The sequence below is a fragment of the Cetorhinus maximus genome, chromosome 9 (assembly GCF_964194155.1).
Source record: "Cetorhinus maximus chromosome 9, sCetMax3.hap1.1, whole genome shotgun sequence".
Classification (NCBI taxonomy): Eukaryota; Metazoa; Chordata; class Chondrichthyes; order Lamniformes; family Cetorhinidae; genus Cetorhinus; species Cetorhinus maximus.
Window position 1 is genome coordinate 39,617,705 of NC_135887.1, and position 15,502 is coordinate 39,633,206.

Genomic DNA, 15,502 nt, shown 5'->3' on the forward strand with positions numbered 1-15,502 from the left:
TACAGATCTTCTCTGCCCTTCAAGAGTGTTTATGTTTACATGGCACTCCCTCAATTTCTGACTGCCTCACTGCAAGTTAGGGCCCATACAACAAATTGAGATCTGTTTGAAATGGGGGCAGGACCTCTGCATCAGAATCTCACCCACAATTTTTAAAGGTAGTCAGAGAGTTCCCAACTCCAGCCCTGAGTGTTGTGTGCCCCACATAAAGGGATAACTTAAAACACATACAAAGATAAAATCAGTTAAGGCTTCAACTAGGTGGTTCATCCACAGGAAAATAGTGTAACAGACTTCATCAGTGCAGTAACTTGTGTCTGCACTAGAACATCCTCTGATTCTATAACTGAGGAACTCACTAGTGTGTTAGTGATTGAGTTCATTGCTTGGTCATGCATCTATCAAAAGTCAGTAAGTGACTAGAGCTCCTCCACACCAGAGGTGAATAAGTGATGACCATGGAACAGAGAGATCTTCTCCTTCTCACTCTATCTCCACCTCCCACCACCAGATGAATGACTTATACCCCAGAAGACATTTTAGAGGCCAGAGGAAATTTGGTACTTGGTGTCATATGGGTCACTGATCCTCTGACAGCAGTAATTAAACAGTTAGCTGCTTGGCTTTGCAGAATGTCAGAAATCTGCCAAAAGGTCATCAACCTGAAATGTTAACCCAACCTTCCTCTCACCATCGATGTTGCCTGACTTACTGAGTGTTTCCAACCATTCCTGTTCTTTATTATCGCATAATACAAAAATATGTGAGTGGTTCACCTGGTCTGCTTAAGGCTGTCAGAGAGACATCATGTGAGGGGCAGGTGTATTCTAACAGTGAAGAAATGAAAACAACTCTTGGATCACCCCTACAAACGGTGACATAGGGGGAATTTTCTTGTGTGCCCCAAGTCAAGGGCATGTGGGGCTTGTGGGAGTGTGGAATGAGAGAGAAACTCTTGAACAAGCGGGTTTGCAAGCAGGTTGGCCCGTAAAATTCCCTGGGTGGTTTTCCTGCCGACCTTGGTTTGTCCACAACTTTATGTGGTATGGCAAGGCCGAGGGTGGCCCATCCGGCCTCAGCCTAATTGAGACAACTTAAGGGCCACTTTCTGCCTGGCCACAATTTTGGGGCCGGGAAAAGGAATTCAGGGATGGGGGGAGGGGAAAGCACCTCCATCTCTGGCCTCCTTTGCAGACCGGGTGCCCAACCCCACCCCACCCCGGGTGCTCCCTCCTTGACTGGCCTTGCCATCATGACCCTCATCCCCCTTTTCCCCGCCAGCTGCCCCCCCAACCTCCCTTCCTGTTCACACTGAGACACCCTGGACGGGTCTGGCACTCAGGCTGGTGAGACTGCTTGTAGTCCTAGCAGTGGCCACTGCTCCTGGTGGTACTGCTGGGGTTGCAGAATTTCTGGCAAGTCAGATGGCCAGAAGCTCAATAAGATGTGATTTTCTCCTGAGTGAGGGGGAGTAGTCCCATTTCCAGCTAATTAACACTCTTTGTTAAATGGCTGCGGGACTGTGGTGATTTATTCGGTGGCAGTTTAAAAGACACATGAAGCTGAGAGTGTCAATCTGAGGGGAGAAAAGAAGAAGCACCACATATGCTGAAAATTTGAAGCAAAATCTGAAACTTGGTTTTGAGGGGGAATTTCAAGGTGGAAAGCTGCAAGGAGGGAGTGAGAAAGAGTAGGTGTGGGATGCCTGAAAACTCTATAACTGATGGTGGGGTAAAGAAAGGAGGTGCACAGGAGGTCAGTCAAATACATGGAGCTTTTCCCAAGAGATATCAGACTGAAGGAAGTAGCAGAAATAGGGTGGTTGCCCCATGGAGGGCTTTATGGAAAAGAATAAAGCCTTGGAATTTAGTGCAGGAGTTTCAGGAGAGATTGGTATGGAACTCGGGGGCAAGAATACACTTAAAGACTTCAGAAAGGAAAGCCAAGTTGCGGATGGGGAGGTAATTGAACAAGATTGAGAATGTCACCTTTTTTGGGTAGACATGGTGATGATAAGTGTTTTAAAGGGAAATGTAATGGTGTCAAAGAAATGGAGAATCATTGACAATGGCAGTTTGCATGGGGCCCAGAAAGGGGAACTGAGCGAACATACAGTATATAGTGGGAAGTAAATAATAAAACAGGAAGTAGGACTCATGGAGCTGATGAGCTTCAATTAAACAAGAGGAGAGGTGGGTTAGAAAACACAAAGGGACACAGGGGCATATGTTAACAGACCTTAAATGTTAACTCTGTTTCTCCATCCACATATACTGTCAGACCTGCGGAGTATTTCCAGGGTTTTGTGGTTTAATTAAAATGCAAAGTGACAAGGGTCTTGGATTACAGTGCATGAAATCCTTACATTTAGTGTTTGAGGGGAGGTTATAAAGGGATAGGTGTTAAAGTACGCTCTTGGTCATGAAAAACATGAGGTTCGGGCTCTCCCAGGAATCGTCCTGGAATAATAGGTGAAAGTGACTGCCCTTGACATCAAGGCAGCATTTGACTGAGTGTGGCATCGAGGAGCCCTAGCAAAATTGGAGTCAATGGGAATCAGGGGGGAATCTGCTGATTGGAGTCATACCTATCTCAAAGGAAGATGGTTGTGGCTGTTGGAGGTCAGTCATCTCAGTTCCAGGACATCACTGCAGGAGTTCCTCAGGGTAGGGTCCCCAGCCCAACCATCTTCAGCTGTTTCATTAATGACCTTCCCTCCATCAGAAGGTCAGAAGTGGGACATTCGCTGATGATTGCACAATGTTCAGCATTATTTGTGACTCCTCAGATAATGAAGCAGTCCATGTCCAAATGCAGCAAGATCTGGACAATATCCAGGCTTGGGCTGACGAGCGGCAAGTAACATTCATGTCACACAAGTGTCAGGCAATGACCATCTCTAACAAGGGAGAATCCAACCATCGCCCCTCATCATTTAATGGGCACTACCACCTCTGAATCCCCCACTATCAACACCCTGGGGGTTACCGTTGACCAAAAACTGAACTGGACTAGCCATATAAATACTATGGTTACATGAGCAGGTCAGAGGCTATGAATCCTGCAGCGAGTAACTCACCTCCTGACTCCCCAAAGCCTGCCCACCATCTACAAGGCACAAGTTAGGAATGTGATGGAATAATCTTCACTTGCCTGGATGAGTCCAACAATACTCAAGCAGCTTGACACCATCCAGGCTTGATTGGCACCCCATCCACAAACAATCACTCCCTCCATCACCAATACACAGTGGCAGCAGTGTGTACGGCCTACAAGATGCATCCAGGAACTCACCAAGGCTCCTTAGACAGCACCTTCCAAACCCACAGCAGCTACTATCTAGAAGGACAAGGGCAGAAGATGCATGGGGACACCACCACCTGCAAGTTCCCCTCCAAGTCACTTGCCATCCTGACTTGGAAAAATATCACCGTTCCTTCCTGTTGCTGGGTCAAAATCCTAGAGCTCCCCCACTAACAGGACTGTGATATATCCACACCATATGCTGCGGTTCAAGGCGGCAGCTCACCACCACCTTCTCAAGGGCAATTAGGGATGGGCAATAAATGCTGGCCTAGCCAGCAACGCCCACATCCCATGAATGAATATAAAAGAAAATAGTCAGTTTAGACTAAGGAATGTAAAACAAATTAATGCTCAATGTAGTTAAGCCAGATTTGGTGATTGATGATAGGTAGCTGTGCAGTAGGTATATCCAGGTTTGCATCTCTCTGACGTGACTACATTTAGGGGGGCAACAGATGACAGAGCTATAAGGAAGAGGTGGAGGGAAAAAGGTGAGGGAGTTTGGAACCTGCGACAATTCCCGCCACAGGTGAGACTGGAAAATCCCGGCCTGAGAGTTAATTTTTGAGGTCGATGGAAAGAATGTTTTCCATGGATGGAAGCTGAAAAAAAGTGGGATTGGAAGAAGGTTCAACAATATAGGGGTAGAAATACCCTCATCAGTAGCTGAGATATCACAATGTGTAGTCACAAGAAATGATGGGCTTCACAAGGATATAGGTGAAGTGTTTATATGAAAGTTAAGGTTGAGGGAAGACAAGGAGATAATGAAGTCAAAAAGTTGAGGTGTGTGATGAAATTGCTGAGGATTTATCACTATTCATCACTAACATCTGCTGAATTTCACTTGTCCCCATTATGACAGTAACACTTCTGAAAAACTCCAGTATGCTTTCTTCTCTCCTCCAGACTTATCAAGTTTTGTTTCTCTCACGTGATCTTGTACAGTCCTACTCCTACTTTATATACCACACCTAGTTAATTTTTGCAGGAGTAGGTCCAGGATAGCATCTGCATGATTTGGCTATTCCACAAATTGAGAAGGTAATCTTGCATCAACTCTGTAATAATGAAATGCTCTTTAGCTGCTCCCCTGATGTTTTCTTCGGGCAGTATCTTCCCAACTGAAATTCCACGTGATTTATATTCTGTTCTTTCCACATCCATCGATGACCTGCAAAAGCATTTGTCTATTTTCTTCCATCTCCAGTCGAGTCAGTATACGCCAGCCAAAAGCACCTGCTTTGTTTATCTATCCTTAATTTAAAACCATGCCTTCTCTGCTGCGTCAGCCAAAAATCCTCCATTATTTTCTCCTACTGACACATAATCTTGCTGCATCCCTCCTCTTGCTTTGTTATACCCATCCTTCTTGTAAATTCTATACCCTGTCAGTTTAATCTTCCAGTCAACATTCTAGTTTAACCAGGTCTTTGTTACTCCAATTACACTTCACTTCTCTCACAACAAACCTTCTTCTAATTCTACAATTGTTATAAGTGCACGTGCAGTATTCATAAAAATTAGCTGCTCTATCTATTCTACTACTTTATTTCACGTGGTTACGGTTCCTTCTCATTTTCTCTGTAACATTTATCTACAGGCACACTCACCTGAGGCCAAATTGTACCTCTTTATATTCCTCCTCATCTAATCATCTAAAAAATATACATATGTGTCTATCTATATTAGCAGCCACTGAAAAATGTTAAAGATGAATAGCATTTAAAAAGGAACAGACTAAAAGAAAGAGGGAAAGGGGAAAGACAATGGATGCACATAAAGGAAATTAAATAAAATAGCCGTAAATATTCAAGTGGATGCAAAAAAATCCCATGGTATTAACCTTAAAGGGCTAACTATAACCAGAGAACAGAAGGAGAACAACAATAGCAGCAAGGGCTCCTATAGCGTAGTGTGCAGCAAAGTTCATTGGCAATGTGATGGAGAAAATCAGGGATAGATTTCTTCAAGTTTGTCTAACATAATTTACTTTCAACAAATCCGTGTTGGCTGTCATTTAGTAAACAATGCTCTTGCAAGTTACAATTAATTTTATGATCACAGTTGATCACAATTTTGATTATGATTCCTAGGAATTTCCCCACCACCGATGTTAGTCTGACTGGTCTGTAGTTGCCAGGTTTATCCCTCTCCACTTTTTAGAACAGTGGTGCAACAGTTGCAATCCCCCAGTTCTTTGGTACAACTCACATATCTAAGGAGCTTTGGAAGATTGTGGCCAGAACCTCCATAATTTTCACCCTTACTTGCTAGTATGCTAGGCATTCCAAAGAAGGGTCATATTCGATTCGAAACATTAACTCTGTTTCTCTCTTCACAGATGCTGCCAGACCGGCTGAGGTTCTCCAGCATTTTCTCTTTTTATTTCAGATCTCCAGCTCTATTTTGCTTTTATTAATCTAGGATGTAACCCAACTTGGACAGAACGACTTTTCTACTTTGAGCAGTGCCAACCTTTATGCATCTCCTCTATAACAATTTTTATCTTATCCAATTTCTCCACCGCCTCCTCCATTACTGTAGCATTGGCAGTGCCCTCCTCTTTATGTAGACAGATGTAAAACATTCATTTAGTACCTCAGCCATGACCCTGTCTGAAGACTTCCTTTTTGGTCCCTCTAATCTTTTCACAATCCTTTTACATGTTATGTTTTTATAAAAGACTTGAGTGTTCTTTTTTATGTTGTCCACTAATCTTTTCTCACTCACTGTCTTGCCCCTTATGCTTCATTTTTTAGTTCTCCTCTGCATTTAACTTGATTCTCCACTGTATTATGAACCTGACATTTACCATAAGCCTCCTCCTTCTCTTTCATTTTAATCTCAATTTCTTTAGTCATCCAGGGAACTTTACCTTTGGATGCCCTTCATTTTCCCCTCATAGAAATGTACTTAGTCTGCACCCAAACTATCTCCTACTTGAAGGAGCATGGCTGAAAGCATGACATTATGACGGGTCAAACATTCACACATTTTTAATGGTGTCATTGGTTCTACTGCAGGATTCTTTGACAACAGGAACTTCCTTGCATGCTACCCATCTGGTTAACCCTGTTTGCAAATGTTAACATGTGGGTACGAGTGAATAAGCAGTGTACCTGTTGTGTAGTCTAACGTGCCTGCCATCCTTCACTGGTCCTCTTATTTGTCCAAACACATCAGGTAGCATGATTGCCTTTAGAAAATCTACTGATATAAGTAATCAATTGGCATCAACTGGCACAGGGGCTCATGAGGTCCAGTGTCTCAGCAGAAATTAGCCCAAAAGATAGCAGTACAGAAGTGGTCTTAAAACTGTTGAATGAATTTTCTTACTGGGCTCTTTAGACTTACAGTTGCAAGCACCTGTGCCGAGCACCCCTGGACACCCACTACATCAGGCAGGATTTGTACCAGGAACTGACCTAGATTGATAGTCTGACGATGTAATTGTGTCACTTGCCATATTATTATTACATATTATGATTTCATGAAATTCCAATCCCCTGATATAGAGGTGTACATCATGTGCAAAAGGAGAGGATGCCTGGCACCACAAGTTTTTGCCTCATTATTTATACTATATGTTCATGAACTTAACAGCATAAAAAGCAGTTCCAGTGTCTGCCTGTCTGTGACCAATCACTTCTTTCAGCAGGCCACAGAAGATAAAAGGCTCTCCACTTCCTATCTGAGTATGGCAATGTAGTTGATGTTTGCTGATCAGGGCCAGAAAAATAAGGAAGTAACACATAGAATTACATACATGCACAACACCATTATGCCAAACAGACCGTTTGGCCCAACTGGTCATTGCCAATATTTATGCTCCTCATCAGCCTCCTTCATCCTTCCTTCATCCAATTCTATTGGCACAATCTCCTACTCCTTTCTCCCTCATGTGTTTCCCTAGCTTCTCTGAAATTCTTTGCTAGTTGCCTCTACTAGTCCTCTTAGTATTGATTTCAACCATTCTCTGGGTAAAGAAGTTCCTCATGAATTTCCAATTGGATATATTGTCGTCTATCCTACACTTTGGTCTTCCCCACAAGTAGAATCATCTTTCTACCCTATCAAACCCCTTCATAAATTGAAAGACCATTCAGCCTCCTCTTTTCTAGAGAAAAGAGCTCCAGGCTTTAACTTTTCCTTATAAGTATGCCTCCTCAGTTCTAGTGCTGCCCTTGTAAATCATTTTTGCACCTCCTCCAGTGCTTCTATGTCCTTTTAACAATAGAGACCAGAACTACACATAGTACTCTCTGCTAAAACCATGTGCAAGGTTCTATATAAGTTTCACATAACTTCTCTGCCTTTCAAACCTATTCCTCTAGAAATGAGCCCCAATGCTTTTATTTGAATCGCCTTAAGTTATTGTAATACTATTTTTAGTGATTTCTGTATATGTACCCCAGATCCCTTTGCTCCTCTAACCCATTTAGACTCTTATTTAGCAAGTAATATGTGGCTTCCTTATTCTTCCTATGAGATAATGGTGAAAGACAAGGAAATGTTGGTATTCAGAGGGATCAGGGTACCCTTGTCTACAAATCACAGAAAGTTAACACACAGGTACAGAAAGCAATTAGGAGAGCAAATAGTATGTTAGCTTTTATTACAAACGGATTGAAGTATAAGAATGAAGAAGTCTTGGTGCAATTATGCAGGACGTTTGTAAGGCCACACCTAGAGTGTTGTGTAGTGTTTTGGCCTCCTTAACTAACGAAGGATATACTTGCCTTGGAGAGAGTGCAACGTAGATTTACCAGGCTGATTCTTGGGGTGAGGAAATTGTCTTACAAGGAGAGATAGAGCAAATTAGACCACTATTTGTGAGAATTTGGAGGAATGAAAGGTAGTCTCGTTGAAACATATAAAATTCTTCAAGGGTTTGACATGATTGAGGCTAGGATGATGCTTCCTTTGGCTGGGAAATCTAGAAATCGGTGTCACAGGCTCAGGATAAGGGGTCATTTAGGGCTGAGATCAGGAGAAATTTTTTCACTCAAAGGTAATGAAACTTTGGAATTCTCCACTCTAGAGGACTGTGGATGCTCAGTTGTTGAGTATATTCAAAACAGAGATCAATAGATTTTCAGATACTCAGAAAATAAAGGGATAGTGTGGGAAAGTGTAGTTGAGGTAAATCAGCCACAATCTTATTGAATGGTGGGGCAGGCTTGAAGGGTTGAACAGAATACTCCTGTTCCTATTTCTTATGTTCCTACCAATATGCACCACTTTACGCCTATCTATATTAAAATTCATTTGTCAATTACACTCTGCAAGCTTATTGGTGTTACCTTCTATGTTGTTGGAGTCTTCCTCAGTATTAACTAAACCCCCAATTTGTGTCATCTGCACAGTGGCACCAACAATAACTGAAACTATGAACTGAGTATCCCAGCTGGATAGCCCCAGGGAACTGAGGAATAGGAAAATCCAACCTGCCTCTCTATGATTCCCTGGTATAATTCAAGCCATGTCCATTGTTGCTTTTTGTTACAAAGAGGTTCTTATCTCTACCTGTTAAAATCAGCTTTATAAAAGAGCAGGTAGCAAACCAGTTAGGTTACTTTGAAAATATACTTGGTGAATAATTTGCCTGCACCTGGTGCAGCAACTTGTTTCCCATTTCCTTGCAATAAATGCACAGCATTGTTTACTCAGAATCCATCTGCTTCATGAAATATTAATACAGGTATTAATTTTATACAGTGAATCTCTATCTGAAAATATAGCTGAGCATAGAACTGCACAGTTCTCACTGACTCAGCTACTGTATTCCCAGTAAAACAGCAAGTTACCTCGGTATAGAGCAAGAGCTCAGTTAACCCTTTCAGAGGCACACGCCTATCATTGGTATTTAACTATAAATGTAATGATTTTCCCAGGTAGTTCATTAAAAAACAGAGAAAGAGTACACTGTATCAAAATTCCCTAAAACACACAGAAACACAACATCGAATTTATCAAATTATACTACAGTTATCATAAATAACCACAACTTTATGTTGCTCTCATCTCTCCCCTGATGATTTTTTAAATTAGTTGCCAATCTTCAATGGACTTAGCAAACTGCTCCCAGTGGACACCCAATCCCAGACACAAGCCACTCCCAGTGGACACCCAAATTCAGATCACAGACACAAACAGCTCCCAGTGGACACCCAATCCCAGATCACAGACACAAACAACTCCCTGTGGACACCCACCTTCAGATCACAGACACAAACCACTCCAAGTGGCCACCCATTCCCAGGTCACAGACACGAACCACTCCAGGTGGACATTCAATCCCAGGTCACAGACACGAACAACTCCCAGTGGACACCCACCTTCAGATCACAGACACAAACCACTCCCAGTGGACAGCGAATCCTGGATCTCAAACATAAGCAGCTCCCAGTGGATACCTGACCCTAGGTCTAAGATATAAAACGCGCCCAACAATAGCTGCCATAGACTCAGAAACAACTGCTCCCAAATATAGCTGACTCTGGGCTCAGACAAAAATTATTTTCTTGTAAAACAGACCCAATGTCTTAACAGGAAATGACTGTTCACTAATTAATTCAAAATAAGGCACTTTAAATAAATGAGCTGAATGTTTAGCTCCAGTGTCACATTCTCTGTCACTGTTACTTCATATTGGGGCCTGTGCTCTTTTCCTGGTTATGCCTACAATAATACAACCTTAATGAGTGGCTACAAGGTCACAGAAACACTTAGCTGCAAACCCAGGGCACAATTCCTATCAATACTCAACTGCCAGAGGTAAGAACTACATTATAAAACAAAACCAGGAGCAGACTTAATTCAACTAACAATAAACCTCTATACAACACTGCCCTTGGGAGCCATGTAAAGGGTGTGTTACAGCTAGGGTGCAGCACAGACAGGCTGCTTTATGTGGACTCACTAGGGGAACAATAAACATTAAGTGTTGTATTACAGCAAGTACGATATTTCAGTGTGCTACTGAATGTGCTGTGGTCTGCAATGAATCAGTAATAACTTCAACATTAAAAATGACCAGCTCTGTAACAGAGTAACAGCAAGCCAGAAATCAGGAATATTATCAGCGAACTCTTGGTCAAACAGACCAAAATCCAAGTTGCCCTCCACCAAAAAAAAAGCCTTTCGTAACTAAAATACCAGTGGGGAAAAAAAACTCTTGAAAATTACCTGCTTTGTCTTTGTGATTCAGGCTGTATGAATGTAGAGCCTATGTTGGTGGTGCTGTATCTAACTAGGCAAAGACCCTGCTGCTGCCAAGCAACAGACGAAGGATTTATAGGGCCGTCTCACTGGCTCAAATGGAGAGTGAGGCAAACATTTTTCCATTTCAGCATTCTTCAGGAAAATCAACAATATTCCCCTTCCCCAGGAGAAATGAGGATCATATTCACTATCACATGTTAGAGCAGGATAATAGACATGAGATCAGTAAATGATGCCCATACTACAGCAGTGATGGGTGCATTGATCCAGCCCTACCCCTCCTTTTCCTGCACAGCATGGTAGGGTCTAAATCCGCATAACTGTCTTATCAGGTATCATCACTGCTAACAGCTCTGCTGCAATCTCTCCTTCATTTGCTGATTGGGAGGGGGAAACATGCACAGGTTAAGTATAGACAGAAATTCTGTTAAAAGATTCCTCCAGAGTTTTTTGGTGATGGGTGTAGTAGGACACTCATCACGACATAAAGACACCTAAAAAATAATTGCATTTATAAAGTGCTTTTAACGTAGAAAAAAGTCCAAAGCACTTCACAGGATTGTATAATCAGACAAAAATAGATGTCGAGCCAAACAAAGAAATGCTAGGAAGGGTGACAAAAAGCTGGTTCACTGTGGAGGGATTTAAGAAAGGTCTTAATGAAATAGAGGGGAGTGGGGAGATGGATGGTTATTGGGAGGAAATTCAGTATGGGGCCTAAGTGGCTGGAAACATGACTGTCACTGGTGTGATGGAGTTCAGCGTCAAAGGAGCAAAGAATTCTTGAAATGGGGGTGAGGAATTGTAACACTGAGAAAGGTTAGAAAAAGCGGGGGGAGAGGCCATGAAGAAACTTAAATATGAGGATGGAAACTGTAGGTAAGTGAATGTTGCCTGATTGTGGCCAATTGTTTGGAGTCAGTGTTAGATTTAGATAGTTGATAAGGGGTCAGGTTTTCTTTTATTCATTCGTGGGTGAGCGCCTCGCTGGCATGGCCAGCATTTATTGCCCATCCCTAATTGCCCTTGAAAAGGTGGTGGCAAGCTGCCTTCTTGAACTGCTGCAATCCATGTGGAGTAGGTACACCCACATTGCTGTTAGGGACGGTGCTCCAGAATTTTGACTCAGCGACAAAGAAGCAGCAGCGAAGTAATTTGAAGTCAGGATGCTGTGTAAATTTGAGGGGAACTTGGAGGTGATGGTGTTTCAATGTGTCTGTAGCCTTTGTTCTCCTAGGTGATCGAGGTCACAGAAGCTCCTGTTGAAGGAGCCTTGGCAAGTTGCTACAGTGCATCTTGTAATTAGTACACTGCTGCCACATGTATTGGCAGCAGAGGGAATGAATGTTTAAGGTTGCTAATGGGGTACAGATCAAGCTCGCTGCTTTGTCCTGAATGGTGTCGAGCTTCTTGAGTGTTGTTGAAGCTGCACTCATCCAGGCAAGTAGTGGAGGGTATTCTATCACACTCCAGACTTCTGCCTTGTAGATGGTGGACGGGCTTTGAGAAGTCAGGAGGTGAGTTATTCGCTGCAGAATTCCCAGCTTCCGACCTGCTCTTGTAGACACAGTATTTATATAGTTGGTCCAGTTAAGTTTCTGATTAATGGTAACGTCCAGAATGTTCATGGCTAGAATTACATTATAGGTAATTTATTGATGCTATGCCAGACTAGAACAACAAAAACTTGTTTTATATTGCACATGCATCACAATAAATCATCTCAAAGCTCTTCACAGGAACATTACCAAGCTACATAAGGAGATAACCAAAAGCTTGGTCAAACAGGTAGGTTTTTAAGAAACATCTTAAAAGGGCAAAGAGAAGTAGAGAGGCAGAGAGGTTTAGGGAAGGAACTCCAGATCTTAGGACCATGACAAATCAAGACATGGCCACCAGAGCAATTGAACAATTAATATCAGCGACGTTCCAGAGACCAGGATTGGAGGAGTGTCGATGTCTCGGAGGGTTGTGGGGCTGGAGGAAATTAGAGAGATAGGAAAGGGCAAGGCCATGGAGGGATTCGAAAACAAGAATGAGAATTTTAAAATCAAGCCACTGCTTAATCAGTAGCTAATATAGGTCAGCAAGCACAGGGGTGAAGAGTGAAAGGGGCTTGGTGCAAGTTAGAACTCGTTTTGGATAATCAAGTTTACAGAAGTTACAAGGTGGGAGGCTAACCATTAGAATAGACAAGTCCAGAAGTAACAAGGCGTGGATGAGGGGACTGGCGTCACTATCAGATTATAGGCAGCAGAATGGTGCCAGAGATAGGCCATATGTGAGCAGTTAGGGTGAAAGTCAGACTGTAGCTACAGTGAAAGAACCCAGAACCAGATCTGTTGTTTAAGGGCAATCTTGAAATTAGTATTAAGAGTAGATTAAGCACTTGGGTAGAGGGTGAACTAAGTGTCCCAGTAAGGCTTGGTGTGAGGTCTGACCATAGGTAGAATATGATACTGCAAGATCCTTATTAATTCGATACAACTTTTAACAAGCAGTTCAAGGGTTGCAGCCTGCAGCTACAAAGAACCCTCAGTGGTTGTGGAGGCAGGAGGTGCGAAGTGAATATGCAAACACTTTGGCACAAGGCTAGGTTTTAGATTCCAAGCTTACAAGTTGTAGCATAGTGACCAGATAATGAAGTTACAAACAATCCACACTGCTTTGAAATCTAAACCCAGACACAGGTGCTTATAACCACTACAAACTGATGGTATTTTAACCAGCTATATTATAAGTGGCAGCTGTACAGTCATCCTCATTCCTTGAAATAGTATAAGAACAAGGAACGAGGAAAGGTCATTAAGCTCACCTTTCCTTTTCCTATTCCAACTTTTCAGGTTTAGCATTAAATTATAGTTTGAAGACCCCCTCCAAATCTGTGATTCTGTTACTCCCCTATCTGGCAGATTATACCAGACATTTATCACCTTCTGTATGAAGAAATCCCTTCCAATATATAATTTACATTTTTCACTTTTATTAATATTTATTATTTTAATATTTTAAAGTAACATTCATAACTTTTTTTTTAAACACCTCAGTGAGGCACCCTTCCTTAGCTTCCTTCTTTCTAGGCTATTCAGTTTCTTTAATCTATTCTTAAAGCTCATTCCCTTCACACTTGGAGTTATTTCAGGTGCTCATGGTGACCGGTCCTGCGTATCGTATTCCAAGTACAGTACCCAACATTTACACCATCCATTCTCATCAAAGGGAGCCACCTAAACCCGTCAAACAGTGTTGACCATTTGCAATTATTATTGGCATCAAATATACTAAATGTGCTGGTTGTTTCAGGCAGTTCGATCCCTTGGACTTACGAATATAGTAAGAAACTTATTTTTCCTCATATCACAACAAATAAGCTCTTTTACGTTTTCTAAAATTATACTGATACATGGATCTCATTCATTTAAAAATCCCCCAGTCAATGCTGAGTCATGAAGAATTAGTCTGAGACCAGAGTAACTAAGCAGTAGTCATTTATTAAGCTCACATAATATTTAATATTAGACCAAGGTAGCCTAGAAAATATTGCTTGGACTCTGAAGAGCCATTCCATTGCCTTCTAAACTTTTGTTGGGGTCTGAAAAGATCCTATGCTTTCACAGTGAGAACCTTAGACAGTATGATTGAATGGTACAATTCATGAAGCATTGACCTGATAGTGAGGTCAATACTAAACAGTAGGATAAACTCCAGTTGGCCAGGGAGCGCATTCAACACTGGGTGAAGAAAGGGTGCTGGCAGCATGTGATTTGTCCTGGTGCTTAGTTGAATTGTGGGATATTGAGGCCTCTCCATGTTAGTTGATAAAATATACAGTTCTGCACTGGTGAAGGAGTGGGTTGTAGTGTATAAATCCATGTGTTACCTAGTGCTTTCCCAGATGCATCACAGCCTGAACAGCACTAACCCAGCTTGATAAATGCACTACAGGTGCATTGTCCATAGTTATGGTGGGACTGAGTGACTTCATCCCCTCTCTTCTCAGTTTGCAGCCTTTGACATTAATGACCAGTCCATCCTCCTCTAACGTTTCCCCATCTTCGTCTAGTTGAGCGTGTAGATAGATGAATCCACACCTCCCCTCTTATACTCCTAACTCTAAGGTTCGACTTGAGCCCATCCAGATGGAGAAAATGGTCAATGGTCACAACTCTTTATAATAGTTCATTGTAACATTCATAAACTTACCCTGCTGTCCTTTTAAGTTAAATCGGTATCATACTTGCAAACACTGTTCCTGTAACTTATGAGCTGCTGTTAACCCTTGAATTGCTGCTTCTGGAAAATTGCTGCTTCTGTTCCAGCTGTTCCTTTAGCTTGGTTTTCGTTCATCCAATTCCCTTATTAAGCTTATTTTCTGAGAGCTCAACACTGTGCAGTGCTGCCACTGCTGTCTCCTGCTACTTTTTACTGTTGACCCTTCAGCTGTTACTACCAGTAGCCTCAATGCTAAACACACGTTTCTTAAAATTACCAGACGAATTACACCTGTGACAAAGATTGCCACTAACCCTCCCTAAATCTGTGTCTTTTAACATGTTGTAACAATCTCATACCCTGGTTTATGAATGGTCCATGTCCATATGAAGGTGGTTTCGATGAGCAAGATCCTAGTTATCATATCCAGTAGGTTTTGTTCTGATCAAAAAGTTCTCTGGGATTGGCATTTCCAAGGGATGTGGGGGCACATTCAGAGACAGTGGGTGGAATTGTCCCAGATTTGCACTGTGCGGTAGCTGGCATGAAAAAAAGGCGTTTCATCCACCAGCTGCAATGGCGGGTTTTCACACTATATCATCCCCTTCCCGCCTCATCAATTATGCAGTCACGGGAAACACACCAGATCGTCGGCGGCCGGCCTCTGATACCTCACTGCTTTCTCACTCCAGGCACCATATTTAAGCTGCAGCCACACACGTACATCTCAATGCTTGCAGCCCAGGACAGCTCCAGT

At 42.3% G+C, this 15,502-nt stretch overlaps 1 protein-coding gene across 12 annotated transcripts in view; it reads right to left on the reverse strand.

Moving 5' to 3' along the window:
* tspoap1 (TSPO associated protein 1) overlaps positions 1 to 15,502 on the reverse strand; it is a 307,699-nt gene that overhangs the window by 112,453 nt on the left and 179,744 nt on the right. The window contains exon 1 of one of the 12 annotated variants that reach the window (XM_078548565.1): positions 10,498 to 10,574. The exons of the other annotated variants lie outside the window; for them this stretch is intronic. The gene's annotated coding sequence lies outside the window, so the exon portion shown is untranslated. Of the gene's footprint in view, positions 1 to 10,497; positions 10,575 to 15,502 lie in introns of those variants that run through there. 12 annotated transcript variants of the gene reach the window in all.